General features: G+C 41.2%; 1 protein-coding gene across 2 annotated transcripts in view; it reads right to left on the bottom strand.

Annotated features, from left to right (window-relative positions):
• LOC108710852 (phospholipid-transporting ATPase VB) overlaps positions 1-19445 on the bottom strand; it is a 663706-nt gene that overhangs the window by 349190 nt on the left and 295071 nt on the right. For both annotated transcript variants that reach the window (XM_018252031.2, XM_018252034.2), the window contains one exon: positions 4810-4871. The gene's annotated coding sequence lies outside the window, so the exon portion shown is untranslated. The remainder of the gene's footprint in view (positions 1-4809; positions 4872-19445) is intronic.

The following is a 19445-nucleotide window of genomic DNA, read 5'->3' as shown; positions in this document are numbered from 1 at the left end:
GGACCTGTCTGGGGTTTTCCGGATAATGGATATTTCCGTAATTTGGATCTTTCTGCCTTAAGTGTATTAGAACATCATGTCAACATGAAATAAACTGAATAGGCAGGTTTTGCTTCCAATAAGGATTAATTATATGTTAATTGGGATCGGGGACAAGGTACTTTTTTATTATTACAGAGTACAATAAATCATTTTTTAAAATCTGGATTATTTGAGTCTATGGGAGCCAGCCTTTCCGCAATTCGGAGCTTTCTGGAAATCAGGTTTCCGGAATAATGGATCCCGTACCTGTATTTCTGTGGAAATGTTAAATAAAAGATGCTAAATATGTTTTTCCGTTTTTATATGGCCAATGTGATGCTGCACAAGCTGGGAAATACAGCTGGGAAAAGCCCTAGGGAAACCGTTTTAAGTAAATAGGACAAGATGGGCTTGCTAATTTGCATGTCATTTCCCAGAATTCTCGTCTCCATTTAACTGTTCTACAAAAAGTGACAGGTGACGAGTTGCACATTTCTGCAAGTAATTATGAGCCTGTTATTTCTCCTGTATCGTACACGGGAAGGTTTAATAAACCATAACCATTGTCTGCTTCTTTATGGTATTATACAACGCCAACACCTGATTTTTGTGTATAACCCCCAAAGCAATCACTTCTTGTTTTACAAATAGCTTTACAGATTAAAGGTAAAATCCTCTGTATGAATAAGTAACACATGCAAATGACCTCAAGCCCATCAACAAGCGCAGGATGTTATGTGTTGCAAATCCGTACAAACGGAACAGAAAGCAAAACGAACAGAGGATTTAGATGCTGCAAACAGAAGGGCTTTCATTTTTTTTTAAATTGAGTTTCCCTCTTCTGAATAATAATTGTAAATTGCAAAAGTGCTTGTAAGAGCACCAGGAGTAATTTTACATTATTATACTTTACCATTTAACAGCAGATCCAGAAGTGTTCTATGCCCTACGAGCAACACAGAAAACCCATTCTATTACAGTGAATATAGGTATGGAATCTGTTATCCAGAATGCTCGGGACCTGGGGTTTTCCGGATAACGGATCTTTCCGTAATTTGGATCTTTAAATCTTAAGTCTACTAGAAAATCATGTAAACATTAAATAAACCCAATAGGCTGGTTTTGCTTCCAATTGGGATCAAGTACAAGCTACTGTTTAATTATAACAGAGAAAAATAAATCTTTTAAAAAAATCTGGATTATTTGGATAAAATGGAGTCTATGGGAGACGGACATTCCATAATTCGGAGCTTTCTGGATAATGGTTTTCCGGATAACGGATCCCATACCTGTACAAATATCTATAGCTACACCCTTAAGCAAAACCTGGATTCATTTTAAAGGATTTAAGTACACAAGGTAGACAATAAAATAAAGTTGTGAGCAGGGCCAATTTAAGGTGACAGTGGGCCACAAGCAAAGATCTCAATGGTGAGCCCCAAAAGAATTTGTGATGGTACATTCCTCAAGCAGGTGGAATTGCCTACAGGTATGGTATCTGTTATCCAGAATGCTCAGGGCCTGGGGATCATTCTGTAATTTGGATTTCCATACTTTAATTCTACTAGAAAATCACATAAACAAGCAATCTTTCATTAAGGATTAATTATATCTTAGTTTCGATCAAATACAAGGTACTGTTTTATTATTACAGAGAAAAATTAAATAATTTTAAAAAATCTGAATAAAATGAAGTCTATGGGATACTGCCTTTCTGAATAATATTTTAAAATTTAGATTATTTTAATAAAATGGAGTCTATGAGAGACGACCTTTCAGATCTTTCTGGACAACAGGTTTTCGGATAACAATTCACTGTACAGGTGTGAAACCGATTATCCAGAATGCCCAGGACCTGGAGTTTTCTGGATAAGGAATCTGGATCACCATACATTTAGGGGTCAATTCATCAACAGTCTTGTTTTTTGTGGTTTTAGATTGCCTTAAAATGGCATTCCCATAGTTCAGAGCTTTCCGGATAAACAGGTTTCTGGATAATGGATAATAAGGCAGCCAATAAAGAATGTTCTGTGTTTACCAAAAGTAGAAGTGGGGAATAGGAGCAACAACAGCCATGGGAGCAGATAAAACACAATTACTATTGATGTGGATTAAAATGGGAGGAGGGGGCATTTTTCTGGGATGTTTCAGTCAAAAGTTGTAGCAGTTTGTTTGATTGTGGGACCAACTAGCTTGGTAGCTCCCTTTTGTTCATTTATCTACTTTTTTATTAAAATGGGCATGATATAATGTTTTGAAACCCCAACATTTTTGAGTCAGTAACAATGATAATAGATGGTAGTTCCGAATCAGAAAGAAATGTAGTCATTCAGAGGGTGCAATACGTTGAAGGAACAGTTCAGTGTGAAAATAAAAAATGGGTAAATAGATAGACTGTGCAAAATATAAAATGTTTCTAAAATGGTTTGTGAGCCAAAAATGTAATATATAAAGGCTGGAGTGAGTGGATGTCTAACATAATAGTCAGAACACTACTTCCTGCTTTTCAGCTCTCTAACTCTGAGCTAGTCAGCGACTTGAAGGGGGGCCACATGGTACATATCTGTTCAGTAAGTGTAACTGTTGGCACCCTAAAGTCAGAACAGATGCCAAGCACCCTGGTCTTGGCCTGGGCTTTCGCCTGTAGCAGCCGCCTTTGGCCTCGGGAGGAGCCCTCAGCTACTCAGATGCCGCCAGGTCTTAAAACGAGAGGTGCAAGGTGAAAGGTTCTGACCAGACAAAAGGGGCACAACTGTAAAGCAAAGTCTTTGGGCAGAAGGTCGTAGTACAAGGCTTAAGGCAATAGAGTAGTCAGATCAGGCCGGGTTGGGGCAGGCAGAGAATAAACGTAGTCAGGCAGGAAAGGGTCAAACCAGAAAGTCAATCAGAGGGGTTAAGGAGAATCAGTAATCAGACAAGGGTCAGGATTCAGAAGTCAGGATCGTCAAATAGCCAGGCAGGGGTCACAACAGGAATCAAACAGGTTCAAACAGAATAGCACAAAGCTTGAATACCACCAGGAACAAACTCCTATAACGGGCAGTAAGAAAATGAAAAATGTCCCTTTAAGTACATTTGAATTTTCGCGCCAATGTGCGCTGATGTCATCACGCCAGCGCATTTAAACCAGGAAGAGGCGCCGCGCGCGCCCTAGGAAGCCGGCGCCTGCGATGGAGACTGGCGCGGCTGGCGTCCCTGCCGTCTCCCCACTAGACCACCAGGGTATGTTTTTACTACAGTGAGTTTGCAATTGATCCTCAGCATTCAGCTCAGATTCAAAAGCAACAGATATGACCCATGTGGCCTCCCCTCATGTCTCTCATTGGTTACTGCCTGGTTACCAGGGAAACCAGTCAATGGAAACCAAGAGAGCTGCAAAGCAGGAAGTAGCGTTGTGGGTATTATGTTAGATACCCAGTCATTCCAGTCTTTACACATTACATTTTTGGCTAACTAACTATAATAGAAACATTTTTTATTTTGGACAGCCTGTCTATTTACCCAGTTTTTATTTTTACACTGAACAATTCCTTTAAAGGAAGTAACCTTAACTCTATACTACTAGGCTGCCCAACTGTAGACTCACATACTGTAGGTTCCCAGCCTACCGCTGACTCCTTTCTATAGTATCATTATCTGGATGAATGCTTTTTCACAGCCAGGGGCGCTTCGCCAATGAGGCGACCTGAGAATCTCGCCTCAGACGGCAGCGCCCCACTAGGTAACAGGGGCGGCAAAATGCCGCTCCTGGTACTTTAAGAGCCGAATTTCCGGTTTTCAAACTGGAAATTCGCCTCTTCTAACGCAAAGAGCGCAATTATGCTCTCTGCACTAGCGTCCTGGCTCTCTCTGCCGCCCAACATGGACCCCCTCCGGCACAAAAAGGTGAGCGCACTGGGGAGGGGGGGCAGCAGCAACTGCAAGCTGCCTCAGGCGGTGGAGAGGCCAGGATCGCCCCTGTACACAGCTCACAGCTGACTGTGCTGTTCAGGTTGGAGTTTGTCATTTTGTATGGTGACAAACAAATGTAAGCCAATTCATTTTCAAATTCAATTTTAAATATATTTAAAAGCTCCATCACGAAAAAAACAAAAATGCGACATTGATGAGAGAAGCTTATCCTAATTCATATAGCCAGACGCAATTCAATGAGATAAAATGATCCCACTCCGTGGTGTAACTAGGTGTTACTGGGCCCCACGGCAGATTCAATTTAGGACCACAAAATATTTATAAGTTGGCCTATTCAACAAAAATATAATGAAATGACAACATTTTTTTGACGCCCATAGACTTTAATGGGCGGCTGCGACAATTTGCCGGCAGGGACTTTTTGACAAAACGGCTCAAATTCGCCCATCCCTAGTCCTGTTTATAAAATCATTGGCCAGTTTTCTTGACTTTGTATAAAGCACCCTGAGAGCAAGCCACAAATTCTTCAGTGTCGGCAAGTTATGACTAACAGGAAATTTTGCTTCTTGCCGCACACAACTAAAGGTGCCGAACTAATTGGGAAATACAGTGGTACTTCCCAGCTGCATAAAGGAGCCATAGAGAGTACTGTGTTCCTACAGGATGGCATTACATTAAGAGAAGGCTATCATCGTTGCTGGGTTTGAAGGACTGCAAATACAATACTCTATCTCAATGTTACCGAGCAATGTTTGAACACACAGCCAAAATTGGACAGGCAATAATTGAATCCTTTCAATCGGCAGACTGAGATTTAATTTTATATTCCCTCGATCCTTTACAAATAGAGTCATTCCAAAGACAAATGGCACTTACCATAGCGGCACAGTATATTAAAAGGGTTTCGGATCTCTTGGGTTCTGCTCTGTAACGTAAATCTGAAAGGATAGCAAAAGTCTGTTCATTTGAAAATAAGGTCTGCATTACTATATATAATAATGAAACAATGTAGCAGAAGCCCCGATGATTAACTGAGCTGTATGAGTTGGAAGAGGGATGATTTCTGCTAAAGCGATGGGAACCACAACCAGGAAATCAGAAAGGGACCGATAAATAGAGTTTTCAGTTGTGGTTCAAGGGAAAGAAAGGAAAAGGTATGGGACCTGTTTTCCAGGACCTGGGGTTTTCCATATAAGGGATCTTTCTGTAAATTGGATCTCCATACCTTAAGTCTACTAAAACTATTAAATTAACTAAACCCAATAGGATTGTTTTGTCTACAATAAGGATTAATTATATCTTAGAATCAAAGTACCAGTTAGTGTTTAAATATAAAGAAGAAAAAGGAAATCATTTTTAAAAATTTGAGTTATTTTATTAAAATAAATATTTGGGAGATGGCCTTCCCGTAATTCAGAGTTTTCTGGATAACAGGTTTTCGTGATAACGGATCCCATAACTGTTTTACAGAGAAAAAGGAAATAATTTTTTAAAGTTTGAATAATTTACTAAAATGGAGTCTATGGGAGATGGCCTTCCCATATTTCAGAGATTTTTGGATAACGGATTTCCAGATAATGGATTCCGTACCCTCCAGGGATTAAACCTTTGCTTCTCCTTTAAAACCATTATAGGAAAACTATACCCCCAAAATTAATACTTGAGCAACAGTTTATATCAAATTAAGTGGCATATTAAAGGGGTTCTTCACCTTTAAACAACTAGTTGTTTTCAGATAGACTTTTTCCAATTACTCTAGTTTCTATGTGTCACCATTTTTGTAATATTGAAGTGTAAAGTGTAATTTTTCACCTTCTAAAGCCGCTCTGGCAAGGGGGGGTCGCCGACCCCCGAACTGTTCTAAATTGATACATTTAGTTGATACATTTCTTATCTTTGTCCCCACTGATTTGATACAATAGTTGATAATACTCCAGAGATGCTGCTGAGAAATGTATCAATTAAATTTCGATACTTCAATAGTCAAAGTATTGTCTCTTTAAGTAAAAATCGTTCGATCGAAGGATTTTAATCGATCGAACGATTTTTCTTCGATCAAAAAAAGCTTAGGAAAGTGATGGGAAAGGTCCCCATAGGCTAACAATGTAGATCGGTAGGTTTAAACTAGCGAAGTATATAGTCAAAGTATGTAGACAGTACTTTGACTATCGAATGGTCGAATAGTCGAACGATTTTTAGTTCGAATCGAAGTCGAAAGTAGCCTATTCGATGGTCGAAGTACCCAAAAAAAAATACTAAGAAATTCGAAGTTTTTTATATTCAAATCCTTCACTCTAGCTTAGTAATGTGCCCCTAACTGTAACAGGAAGAGGTGTTGACGCAAAAGACAGTCTGTTAATTGGCTCATATGACCTAACTTGAATGGTTTGTTTGGTTTGTTGGTGTGCACAGTGAATCATAAGATCCCAGGGGACGGCCCTTATTTTTTAAAATGACAGTTTTCTATTTTTGATTACCCAATGGCACATACTACTAAAAAAGTATATTATGAAAATGGTTTATTTACAGCTGTTTTATGCAATATCTTTTTATAGAGACCTACATTGTTTGCTCAGGACCTGGGGTTTTCCGGATAATGGATTTTTCTGTAATTTGGCTCTTCATACCTTAAGTCTACTAGAAAATCATGTAAACATTAAATAAACCCAATAGGCTGTTTATTCTTCCAGTAAGGATTAATTATATCTTAGTTGGGATGAAGTACATGGTGCTGTTGTATCATTACATTAAAACAGGAAATCATTTTTAAAAAGTTGGATTATTTGGATGAAATGAAGTCTATGGGAGACGGCCTTTCCGTAATTTGGAGCTTTCTGGATAACAGGTTTCCGGGTATCTTATCATATATATATAAAAACATGGAGGAACACACACTAAACTTGTTTAGCAACTTTCACGGGTGCTGGTAAATAAAGTGACATGCTGAAGCACTCACATCGCAAAATTGTCGACTGCCTGGGTGCTGGTTATATAATGATATAAGCCAAAAGCAAAAAAAAACGCACTCACAGGACTTTTGTTAGTGCAAAGTGGTTTTATTCCGACGTTTCAGCTCCAACACTTGAGCCTTCTTCAGGAAGTGAACACAGTACATTGTACAACCCGTGATTTAAACACTGAATAGGTAAGAGCCGTTGGAGGTTGAGCGTATATTATAGCCATAGGTGCATTTAAGAAAGGGTTTGCCGGCGATCTATGGGTAAACGTCGCCGAAAAGAAGGGCGATCATTATCTTATTGCTGTATGTCCGACCTCAGGGTAAGTTTTTGATAGCATGCATTTGCTGCATACTCGCGATTTCAGCACCGATTAACATGCAGCTTTGACTATACACTTGGCACTATATATGCAATATATATTTTCACTGGATTATTATTGAGAGAACGAATAGCACATTTGGTATATCCACAATGGCTAGTATAGCATATCACTTTGATGTATATACACGGTCACTATTCACATATATGGGATATAATGACGTCACTCTCTCATTTTTGGCGCCAAATGGGGTTTAAATCACGGGTTGTACAATGTACTGTGTTCACTTCCTGAAGAAGGCTCGAGTGTTGGAGCCGAAATGTCGGAAAAAACCACTTTGTTTGCACTAACAAAAGTCCTGTGAGTGCGTTTTTTTTTGCTTTTGGTTTATATATATCTATATCTATATATATATATAATTTATTATGGGGAATAAAGTACCCCTCTTGTAAAATATAAGCATATTATAAATTACCATGACCATATAAAAATATGAGACCGAACGATGAGTGTTTTTATACAGGTCATGGAACTCCGAAGTGATTTCGTATCCTCACATTATTTTGCAACAGGGGTTAGTTTATTTATTATAATACGCAAGTTTCAGTGAGTCATGTGACAGAAATGACATCACTTAGCTCCGATTATAACCAATGACATCACTAAGCACCATTTATAAAGATATAATTGCCAGGATATTTATGGCTCTTGTGTATTATATAGTTATAGTATACCCTTCTCAGCAGCAGCCAAATTGTACATTTTTGGACAACACTAAGGACACTTAATTACTTGTTGCACTATAGAACAGTGCGTCATTTCAAGCATAACGTTTGTTATATAGCTACGAAGAAGATAGTAACGGCAAAAGAATTCATCACTGTTTCCTAGCAACAGGAAACTGCTCTATGAGTAATAAATGGAAATACAAAGCACTCGAGTAAGTAAGATCATGACACTGAAACATGGCATACTGGAAAAAGATATTTTTTACCAAATATGGAGCCATTATAAATAACACAGTGTTAGTTTAAACTTTCAAACTTTTCAACAATACTGTAAGGCTCTATATTAATCCTGCCAATTTGGGTTAAAGGTAAAGTGGGCCATTTTGCCAGTGTAATTTTCTTATGTTGTATGAGAGGTTGCATATTAAGGAATAAATTTGGTAGGATCTTTATGTATTAGAGTTCCTAAATACTTGAAAGTATCAACTGTTTTAAGGTTAACTGTAGGGTTTATCATTTGTAGTGCTTGTGTGGTTAGTGGAAATATTTTAGATTTATACCAGTTGATTTGTAGGCCAGAAAATTTCCCGAAAATGGAGATTGTGTCTAAAGCGATTTTCAATAAGTCCGCTGGGTTTGCTAAGTAGAGAAGTGTGTCATCTGTGTACAAAGAGATTTTTTCTTCTAGTCCTTTGTATAGTAGGCCTTGAATCTGGGGGGTGGAAATTATATCTTTATAAGTGATGTCATTGGTTATAATCATAGCTTAGTGTTGTCATTTCTGTCACATGACTCACTGAAACATGTGTATTATAATAAATTAAGTACCCCAGTTGCAAAATATGAGGATATTATGTCACCTTGGATTTCTATTCTATGGATTTACCTGTATAAAAACACTCGTCCTTCAGCCTCATGCTTTTAATTGATCATGGAACCAGAGCCGCAACCTGGCTGGCCACAGCGGCGACTGGGTGCGCGCACATGCGCAAATGGATGCTACAAATGGACATTGGCATGCATGGACGCAGAAGCGCAAGTGCGAGCCGACAGTCCAGAGAGGAGACTGGACCAGGGGTAGGAGCCAGAGAAACAGAGAAAGCCAGAGGTAAAGAGATCCTGAACAATTTAATGGCGCTAGCTATGCAGTTAGCGCCATTATAGTGTTGGTTCACCTTTACGTTAACTTTTAGCATGTTACATAATAGCTAATTCTTTTAAATTGGTCTTCATTTTTTATTTTTTATAGTTTTTGAATGATTTGCCGCCGCCTTCTGATCTTTCAGTGGGGGTCACTGACTCCATCTAAAAACAATGCTCTGTAAAGCTACACATTTATTGTTCATGCTACGTTTTATTACTCATCTCTCTACTCAGGCCTCTCCTGTTCATATTCCAGTCTTATTCAAATCCATGCATGGCTGCTAGGGCAAGTTGGACCTTAGCAACCAGACTTGCAAACTGGAGAACTGCTGAATAAAAAAACTAAATAACTCATAAAAATGAAAACCAGTTGCAAATTGTCACAGAATATTACTCCCTACATCATACTAAAAGTAAATTTAAAGGAGAACAACCCCTTTAAGAACAACCCCAGGAAGTTCATTGCTAGAATGCCAGGAATGTAGAAAGACAACATGGCCAGCTGACATTCTACTGTGAAGGCAAGTGACCAGCTACAGCACATGATGCAACTGTTTGTTTTTGTCCCAGACAGAGAGAAACATCAATCACAAATAGCTATGCTGATCTTTGCATGTGTGGCTGACTCCATACATTGGCATGTATTCTTAAAAAGGCCTTTATAACATAAAACAAAGTTTATACCATGACCAATTCATCGTATTTTGATTAGTGTCCTTTTCTAAAACAAGTCTGAAAGCATTAAATATACAAAAGGATGTGAAAAAGTTATAATTGGGTCATAAGAAATCTCCTTCAGCAGATAACTTGGGAAAGTTAACAGATGCCAAGAAAAAGGTGGCTGACATCCTGCATAGTAAAGCGCATAAATCATTTATGTAGCTTACAATATTTGCAAGGAATAAATATGGTAAGCGTCGTTCTTGCTTAATTTGAGCTAAACAGACAAAGTCAAATGTAGTGCATTGAAAAGATAAAATGAATGATAAGCTCAAGAAGTATAAGAAGATATGTGAGACTTTCACTCTGTTCTGCATACTGTGACCTGAGACCAGGAATAATACAAAACTTTTTGTAAGGAAAAATACAGTAGGTGGGGTTGTATCTGTAAGTTACACAATTGTCCGCTCTGACACAATTTCTGTGCTGCTGCCTGGAATGTATGGCTGGCACCTAGAGTGCTGGGAATGGTGACATTATACTTTTTCAAACAGAGGAATCCCAGAGGGTTACAACTGAAGACAGTGTAGAAGGACAAAAGTATGGGTTAGGACAGGCTGAGGTCAGGACAAGGCTGAACCAACCTCTGCCTTGAGTACCAGATTCATGACAAGTAGACTGGGCACCCTAGACATGAACCCTGGACTAGGGGTAGACAGACAGAAGAGGTACATTCCCAGCACCCCTCCTACCCCTGCACCCTAGAGATGTGCCTTTTCTGCCTACCCCTTGTTCCTTCCTTGACCTCGGACCTGCCAGGCTACGATTATTCCTTCTGCTTCTAGTACTTAGCCTCAGTTTGGCCTCATTCTCCTCTCTCCACTTCAGTGACCACGAGTTCCAATCCCAGGAGGCTTTGATGTTGTTTGTGGGCCTTATTTCAATGTCTGATTCTGGAATCTGTTCTTGACATCTAGGCAGGTAGAGCATAAGTAGAGCATGGGCAAGGGGGAGCAAAGCCAAGGTCAGAACCCAAAGAGCAGTCAAATTTCAGGTTCAAGTTGAAAGTCAAACTATGATTCATGCATTAAAAATGCGGTTGATGGAGGCGGAGCCAAGATGGCGACCTGAAAGCATGCATACTGAGGAGCTCCCTGGTACGAGTCCCATCCTTTACCTATCCTGCACATTGTGACACAGGAAACAAGATCTTTTCACCTGCATTTAGACGCTGACAAGCTGGGACCCCGAAAATGGGCAAGTCTGGTAACAGGCAACCGAGCTCAAAGCTCGATCGTTACCTACAACCATCGCAGCAGGCAAAAGACTCCAGTTCAGGCCGCAACCGCCTTGTCCCAGGATCCCGCCAAAGACCTAGATGCGGAGCCATCCAACAAGGAGATCTTGGAAGCGATAAGGTTAGCACACGCGAATACCACGTCGCAACTGGATACTATCACGATTGATGTTTCCCTAATTCGCCAAGAACTACAAAAACTATGCGAGCGCAACAGATGTTGAACAGCGTGTTTCCCGGCTGGAGGACATCACAGCGCCCCTGCCTCCTGACATAGCCCGCATCCAATCTCAACTCACCGAAATGGCAAACAAGACGGACGACTTGGAAAACCGTCTGCGCCACAACAATGTGAGGTTAGTTGGGCTGCCAGAGGGAGTAGAAGGGAGATCCCCCGAAACCTTCATAGAAGGCTGGCTTTAATCCACCTTTGGCCTGGACTCCTTCTCCCCGCTACTAACTATTGAAAGAGCCCACCGAGTGCCCACTCGACGCTACCCCCAGGGGCCCCACCCAGACCGCTTATAATGCGCTTCCTAAACTACAAAGATCGTGACGCAGCACTGCTTGCTGCCAGGAAAAAGGGGCAAATTACCCATGATGGTGCCACGCTATCGCTTTACCCTGACTATTCCATTGCGGTGAAAAAGCAACGGGCGTCATTCCTGGGGGTGAAGAGGCGTCTCCGATCGGCAGGGCTAGTATACTCCATGTTGTTCCCTGCGAAGTTGCGCATAGTGGCAGGCGACTCCACACATTTCTTTACTACCTCAGCTGAAGCGGATAAGTGGCTGGATGGCAGAGGCGGACGGGGCACCCCCCAATAATCCTGATGGGGGGAATGCTCCGTAGACCATGGTTTGGCGACGGCCGCGATTCTCCAAACCAACAATCTGTAAGCACTTTATAATTACTCTACTTCCAGGCGGTCGGGCCTCATTTCTCAGCCGCTGCAGTTCTGTGTAAGTTGACCCCATTTGGAACTCCGACGGCTTGGCTGTTCAGAGGAAAAGCTTATCCTGTGACTACTTTTTCTTTTCCTGTTTTTTTTTTTTTTCTCTATTATTTCTTTATTTTTTCCGGCGGTTCCTAAGGCCTGTTGGTTTACTAAAGAAGCCTCTGGGAACATGGCTGACCTACCCTCCCATATGACTGAAATATGGTTGCCTTCACAAAGCAGCAGGGAGCCCCCTCTTTTGGGCGGCACAGGAACTACACCAGATCGCTGAATTCCTTACTCCTCCTGCTAAAAGTTTGCTTTCTATGTTTAGGGTACAGGTCTACCCGAGTTTGGGGGGTAGACAGGGTATGCAGAAACCGGCTCTCCAGCTGGCGACTGCTATTTATACTGTTCAAGATACATGTCTGTTGTTAAACCTGACTATGCAATGCACTGCAGCTACGTTTAAGATGCTTACTTTCCTTATGCAACCTCCTGGTACTCATAGACACACCTCCACCATGAGTTCTCCTACAATCATATCTTGGAACACTAGGGGCTTGAACTCTAAATTTAAGCGTGCAGCACTCTTTGACTATGTCAAGCGATTCCACCCCTCAGTTTTACTTCTCCAAGAGACACATTTAATGGGGCAGAAAACTTTAGCTCTCAACAAACGTTGGGTTGCTCACGCTTACCATGCCACGTACTCATGTTATTCTAGAGGTGTGTCTATACTGGTACGGAAAAACATGCCATTTGAGTTACTGTCCATACGGACGGACCATTACGGTAGATACATTATTAAGCACTGTAATTTTTTTTATCAAGAAATGATATTGGTAAATCTTTATGCGCCACCCCCATTCTCTCTAGCTCTGTTGGAACATATATTCACTGTCCTGGCTGGTTTTCCTTCTGTCCTGTATGCCTACTAAGTGATTTCAATGCTACTCTGGATGCCCATAAAGACAGACTGGGACTTTCCTCTACCCACTCTCCTTTACTGAATGACTGGGTAAATAATATGGGACTACTAGAGTTATGGCGCTGGAAACACCCCACCACATTACAGTACTCTTGCCAAACATAAAACACTTTCCAGGATAGATATGGCAGTATGCAGCCCTGACTTCACACAATTTGTCCAACAGGTGGAGTACTTACAAAGAGCTGTTTTGTATCACTCGCCCCTCGCACTCACCTTGCGGGAGGGCATGGGGAAAATGCATAGATGCTGGCGCCTTAGTCCGCTCTGGCTCTCAAACCCAGAAGTGTTGGAACAGAGTCAGTCAGAGTACGCCAATTACTGGGTTAGTAATACTGGTTCGGCCTCCACGAATGTTCTCTGGGATGCCTCCAAAGCAGTGGCCCGAGGTATCCTGATTAATGCCATATCATTGGCTAGAAAAAGGGCTAAAAAGGAGGTGGAAGAGGCGGCTACCAAATTTTCCCAAGCGGAGGCAGTATATGCGTCCGATCCAACCGAGGTCAATTATGTCGGGCTCACGCAGAGCCAGCAATCCTTGGAACTAGTCCAAACTAAGCTTACTCAAAAGAAACTTCTGTATTCCAACCAGTTTGATTGATATATATGATATTTGATATATATGATATTTTGAACAGGCTGATAGAGCTGGCAAACTCCTAGCATATCTGTCCCACCCGCACTGCTCCCCTATGACAATTCCTAGATTGCAGGGTCCCAGGGGCGAAATCCTAACTGATCCCTCCGATATTGCCAATGCCATTGGAGATTTCTACTCCAACCTATATACCTCCCACAACAATGCCACCCCCCAGCAAATAAATCAATACCTAGCGTCTCTGGAGTTCCCCACTCTATCACCCCAAGAGGCTGCTTATTTAGATGGTCCGGTCACTCGACAGGAGGTACAGGAAGCAATAGCGGGTCTCCCCTCTGGGAAGACCCCAGGTCCTGATGGACTTCCCCCCGCTTGGAACAAAGCTCAGGGTGAAACACTGCTCAATAATCTCTGTAGTACATTTGCGGATGCACTGGAGACAGGCGCACTACCTCAATCCTTTTACTCAGCCTTAATAACACTTATACTAAAAGAGGGGAAAGACCCTGAAAAGTGGGACTCTTACCGCCCTATCTCCCTCATTAATACGGACATGAAAGTAATAGCAAAGATTCTGGCTAAGAGATTGGCTAAGGTGATCACATCGATAATACACCCAGACCAATCCGGCTTTATGCCCCAAAAATGACACTGCAATAAACCTTAGAAGACTACATACGCACCTTCAAATTGACCATGACAATAAAGGGTCTAGGGTGGTGGTGTCAATCGATTCAGCCAAGGCGTTTGACTCGGTGGAGTGGCAATATTTGTGGGCAACAATGTCCAAATTTGGCTTTGGCCCGAACTTCATTAAGTGGGTTCAGATGTTGTATAAAACCCCCTCGGCCCAGGTTAGAGTCAACAACCTTAACTCGAAACCCTTTCCCTTATCTAGAGGCACACGGCAAGGGTGTCCTCTGTCGCCTCTCCTATTTGCTCTAGCTATAGAACCCCTAGCGTTAAGAGTTCACCAGTCTCCCAGCATACAGGGCTTCCGGTTAGGTCTTCGAGAGGAGAAACTGGCTCTTTATGCCGACGACCTGTTGTTGTTCCTAGGAGATAGGGACGAGTCATTAGAGACAACACTTCACATCTTGGAAGAATTTCGGGGATACTCCGGTCTAGCTATAAATAGGGAAAAATCCGTGCTCCTACCTCTTGACCCTCTCCCAGCTCATTCTGACACCATAAAAGGGTTGCGGTGTGTGACCCGGTTCAAGTACCTGGGCATTCACATTACTGGGAATGTTACTGACTTTGCCGTAAATAACCTTGACCCCATACTCCACCGGTTCAAGCAATCCCTCAACACATGGGCCAAACTTCCTGTAACCATGTGGGGACGGATAAATGTGTACAAAATGATATACTTACCGAAATTCTTATATGCTCTATTGAACTCTCCAGTGTATATCCCGCTTTCATTCTTCAGAAGTGTCATGTCAGTATTGCTCCCGTTCTTATGGGCTAACAAAGTGCCTAGAATCTCGTGGGAATCTTTAACAGCCCCCACTGTTAGGGGTGGCCTTGGTCTCCCCCACCTGCAACTGTACTACTTAGCAGGGCAGCTATATCATATTCACGCATGGTTCCATCCCACTGAAGACAACCCAAGCAGCTCACTACTGGGAGCCCTAGTGGGCTCACTGGAGGCACTTCGCAGTGCCCCCTATAGGAGGGTGGGTGATTATGACTCGCTCCCTACTACCATCTCTACCCCCTGTAAGGTATGGACAATGGTGTGTAAACTATTTAAAACATCTACCCCCCTACGATCTCCACACTTACCACTATGGAGAAATTCCAATCTGCCACATCTGCGAGGTTTACAGGACTTCTCTTACTGGCCCCAAAATCCCATTAGGTCCCTAGATGACCTACTGGTGGACTTTACGTTCCCTACTTTGGACCAACTTAAACAATTAACTGCTCAGCCAGAGATACAATGGTTTCGATACCTGCAGCTTAGAGAGGCCTTTGGAGCTCAATTCCTTACACTCCAGATTGTTTACGATGGCCCGAAATTTGAAGAGATATTATGGGACCCCCAGGCTGGGAAACTGATTTCTAGGCTCTACCAGTCACTAATCGCTTGCCTACCGGCCCCTTTTCTCAAAGCTCAGCAGAAATGGCAGAACATGATTCCCTCCCTAGACTCGGACACATGGGATGAGGTTACAGACGACCTATATGGGTTTTTAATATCTGTCAAAGACCGTCTTATTCAATTTAAACTCATACACCAGCTTTTTCTTACTCGTGTTAAGCTTCAGAAGTTTGGGAGAGCCAACGTAGCACGCTGCCCCAAATGTAAATTGCCCGAAGCCACATTCGCCCACCTCATATGGGAGTGCCCACACATCTCTAAGTATTGGGCTGATGTAATGAATCACTTGCATGGGTACTTGGACTTTCCCGGAACCTGCACGCCTGAAATTTGCCTACTAGGGGCTGTGGAAGACCTTCTCCCCCTAATCAGATCCAGAATACTTATAAAAACTGCACTATTCTATGCTAAAAAGGCTCTAGTATTGAAATGGATGGCCCCCCAATCACCCACAGTACAGCAATGGCTCTCGCTAGTAGGAAAGTCACTGGTAAACATCAAATTGACATATGAAGCGAGAGGATGTCCTTCTAAATTTGAGAAAATATGGTCCCCCTGGTTAGACTCACACCCAGAACAGGATCCCTGAAAAGGAGAGATAGTTGTGTCTTTTTACACACTTAAATGCTCTTGATGGTTACCTGTAGTGTATTTACGGTATGGTACATGATGCTGATTTATGCAACAGACAGTAATGTATATGTTTAATGTGATTTCATTGTTTTTTTATCATCCCTTCCCTTTTCCCCTTTTATTTTGTACCCTTTCCCCTCCCCCTTTTTTGGAAATCAATAAAAACATATGCTTTCAAAAAAACAACAACAATTGCGCACAAGGATGAACCATCACACACATAAAATCAACACCAAATCATGTGATACACCTGTGGGGCAACATTTCTGCAGTCAAAATCACAGTCTTCAGGACATGCAGGTCTTAATTCTAAAAGGGAACTTTAAAACTGAACTGGAAAGGAAGATTTATGAATTCAAATGTATGGAGTTACTTAACACATTAAGACAGGGCCTTAATTTAGGGTCAGGTTTCATGTCACACTATGGGGCAACTTCGGATTTTAGTGAATTTGCGGATAGCTGGCGAAAATACGCCTGGCGAAGTGCGGCGAATCGGACGCCAGCGCAACTACGATTCTTAGTGAATGTCCCACTAAGTGACCTGACTGAATCCAGACTCCTGGACTATTTACAACCCACCCTAATTCATTGTATTATCTCTACATTTGATCTCTATCTATCTGTAACTTCCTATTTTATTGCACATGAATACCTTTCACTGATCTAACAGAATATATGCCTTGTCTTTCCAGCTTTCAATTGTATTTTGCCTGATGAAGGGGCCTTGGTGCTCCAAAAGCTTGCAATGTATTTTTATTGTTAGCCAATATACGTATGACTTCTACAATACTTTTTGTATTTGTTTTTTTTTTTATTTGTTATTTTTGCTACTGGCTAACACGGTACCACAGTTTTTGTTTTAGTGTAATACAAAGAGTTAGAAGACTAGGGATGACTTAGAAATGGTTGTAGGCGGTAACATATGCTGAAGATGGTTTGATGGTTATATCTAGGTGAAAAAGACTGCTTTGCAGGCACTTACAGAGGGTGCTCCAATATGACACTTTTACTGTATATTCCTCCATGTCCTTCCAAACCATGTCCTTACATAAGCAGTTTTGTAAGCACAGGGCAGACCTAACAATGATCAAAAACAACACAAGTATCATGGTGACACGTTCTGATAAAGTAACAGTGTAATACAAAGAATTAGACGACTAGGATGACTTGGAAATGGTGAAGGATGCGGAAGTCCTACAGGTTTGCTGTTCTTGACACGAGCAAAAAACACAGGAGCAAAAAACTTGGTATAGTCATTGACACTGCTAGAGCACCAAAAAAGACATCAAGATCTTATGAAAGCCAGAATGACTCATAACCGGGAGATCATACATAGTATTCAAAGTCATAGATTAGAAGCAATACAAAGGCAAGCTTTAAATAATTAAAAGTCACCCACTTGATGGGTGAAAAAGACAGGATGGAAGACTCTCAGAAGAACCAGGGTCCTTAAATGTTTGTAGAAAATGTTTGTAGAAAGTCAAAAATTCCAAATGCTTATGTTCAGTATAAAGAAGTATGGTAATATGACTCTACTCTTCCAAAGGCCATTAGTTTGCAATTTCCCACACCATAAATTTGTTCAAAAGTAGATTACTTTTTGGAGTAAAAGGCAGTAGGATGAAGATTTCTTTGTCCATGTCTATGAAAGAGGATATGTACCTTGAGAAAAAAAAGCCTTGTGTTAGGTCAAGGTGGACAAAGAGAGAAGGCGTAGTAAAGGTTATTTTTAAATTTGTCTAAGGCTTCTTGAGCTTGTGAAGTCCAAACAAGTCATGACCCCTTCTTGGTCAGCTCAGTGAAAGGCCTAGCAAGTGCCATTCAATAAGTAAAGTAAGGGTAACAGGGAACAAATCCACAATGAAAACCAAATGGAAGTGGGTAAAAACACAACTAGGACAATACTAAACACAATAGAAAGCACTTGACATCCTGAAATAGCAACAGTTAATTTGTGTTGGTTGAAAGAAGTTAGAGTAATAAAAGCATATAGTAGGTTAGTGGACCATGGCCAAAGATTTTTTTTTTCTTTAACTTCAAATATTATTTTAGCACAAAATACTAAGGTTTCTTTTTAGAACATCTTTGTGTTCCAGTAATACCTGCAATAAATGTAGCCTATTACACAGAGATGGGTACTGTAGATTTGTACTGTAGGAGCTGATAAAGCCTGCTAATGTTTCTAGACTGTACACTTTCACCATATTTCTAAAGTTAACTTTTTACAAAACCCTGACATTTGCAGGCATGGTATCATCTAAATGATAGCTTTGAAAAGAACACTCAGATGTTCAAAAATTACTTTTAAGGATTCATTTTTTGATGTGCATCGCAGGGCTTTGAGTTTTAAAAAAAGATGTGTCGAGAGGAAAAAATCAGGAGTTTGTATAACAGTGTCAGGGCCTACCAGCTCAGATTCAGAAGTTGGAACCAAGGAGGAAGCCAAACGGGTAAACAAAGTCCAAGCAAGGTATCCGAAGGGTTAAACAAAGTTTGTGGTTGAATTCAGGCAGAGGGTCAGTACAGGCAGCAAGATTCATAGTCAGAAGGAAAGCCAAAGTCAAGATCAAGAAACAGTCCAATAATAGCAGAATAAGCACACCCAGGAACGTATACTACAGAACCTATTCAGGGGCAGTGATTCTAGTCTTTTGCCATCTTTTAAGATTTGAATTTAGTGTCATTGCTCTGCGTGTTGAGGCCAGTGTTGCGTGCCGGCATGATGATGTCACCGCGCTGTGACGTATCGTCTTCTTTCACTGGGCGCCGCCATCTTGCGAGAAGCATGAAAGAGGAGAGGCGTGCCACTTCACAAGAAATATTCCTTACTATTTATTAGCCAAGAGCCTGAAATAGTACTTGTTGGCACTTCATTTCAATTACATTTCAATTAACATGTAACTAAAGGGTGGAGAGTTCATTAAACACCATAGTTAAGGGCATACCCTTGTATAACCATAATAAATGCTACTTTACATAAAAGATATTGCTTATGCTTCGGGGCAGTTACTGCTTTAACAACCAATACTGAAAAAGTCTTTAATGGAGGTACTGTAGTTGTTCTATGAGCATGAACAGGTGGAGGGAATAAGAGAAATGCAAACATACAAAATTATAATGCAAGCAGTGGAAAG

This window comes from Xenopus laevis, chromosome 3L (assembly GCF_017654675.1).
Source record: "Xenopus laevis strain J_2021 chromosome 3L, Xenopus_laevis_v10.1, whole genome shotgun sequence".
In the NCBI taxonomy this organism is placed as follows: domain Eukaryota; kingdom Metazoa; phylum Chordata; class Amphibia; order Anura; family Pipidae; genus Xenopus; species Xenopus laevis.
This window is presented reverse-complemented; position numbering and strand designations above follow the sequence as displayed.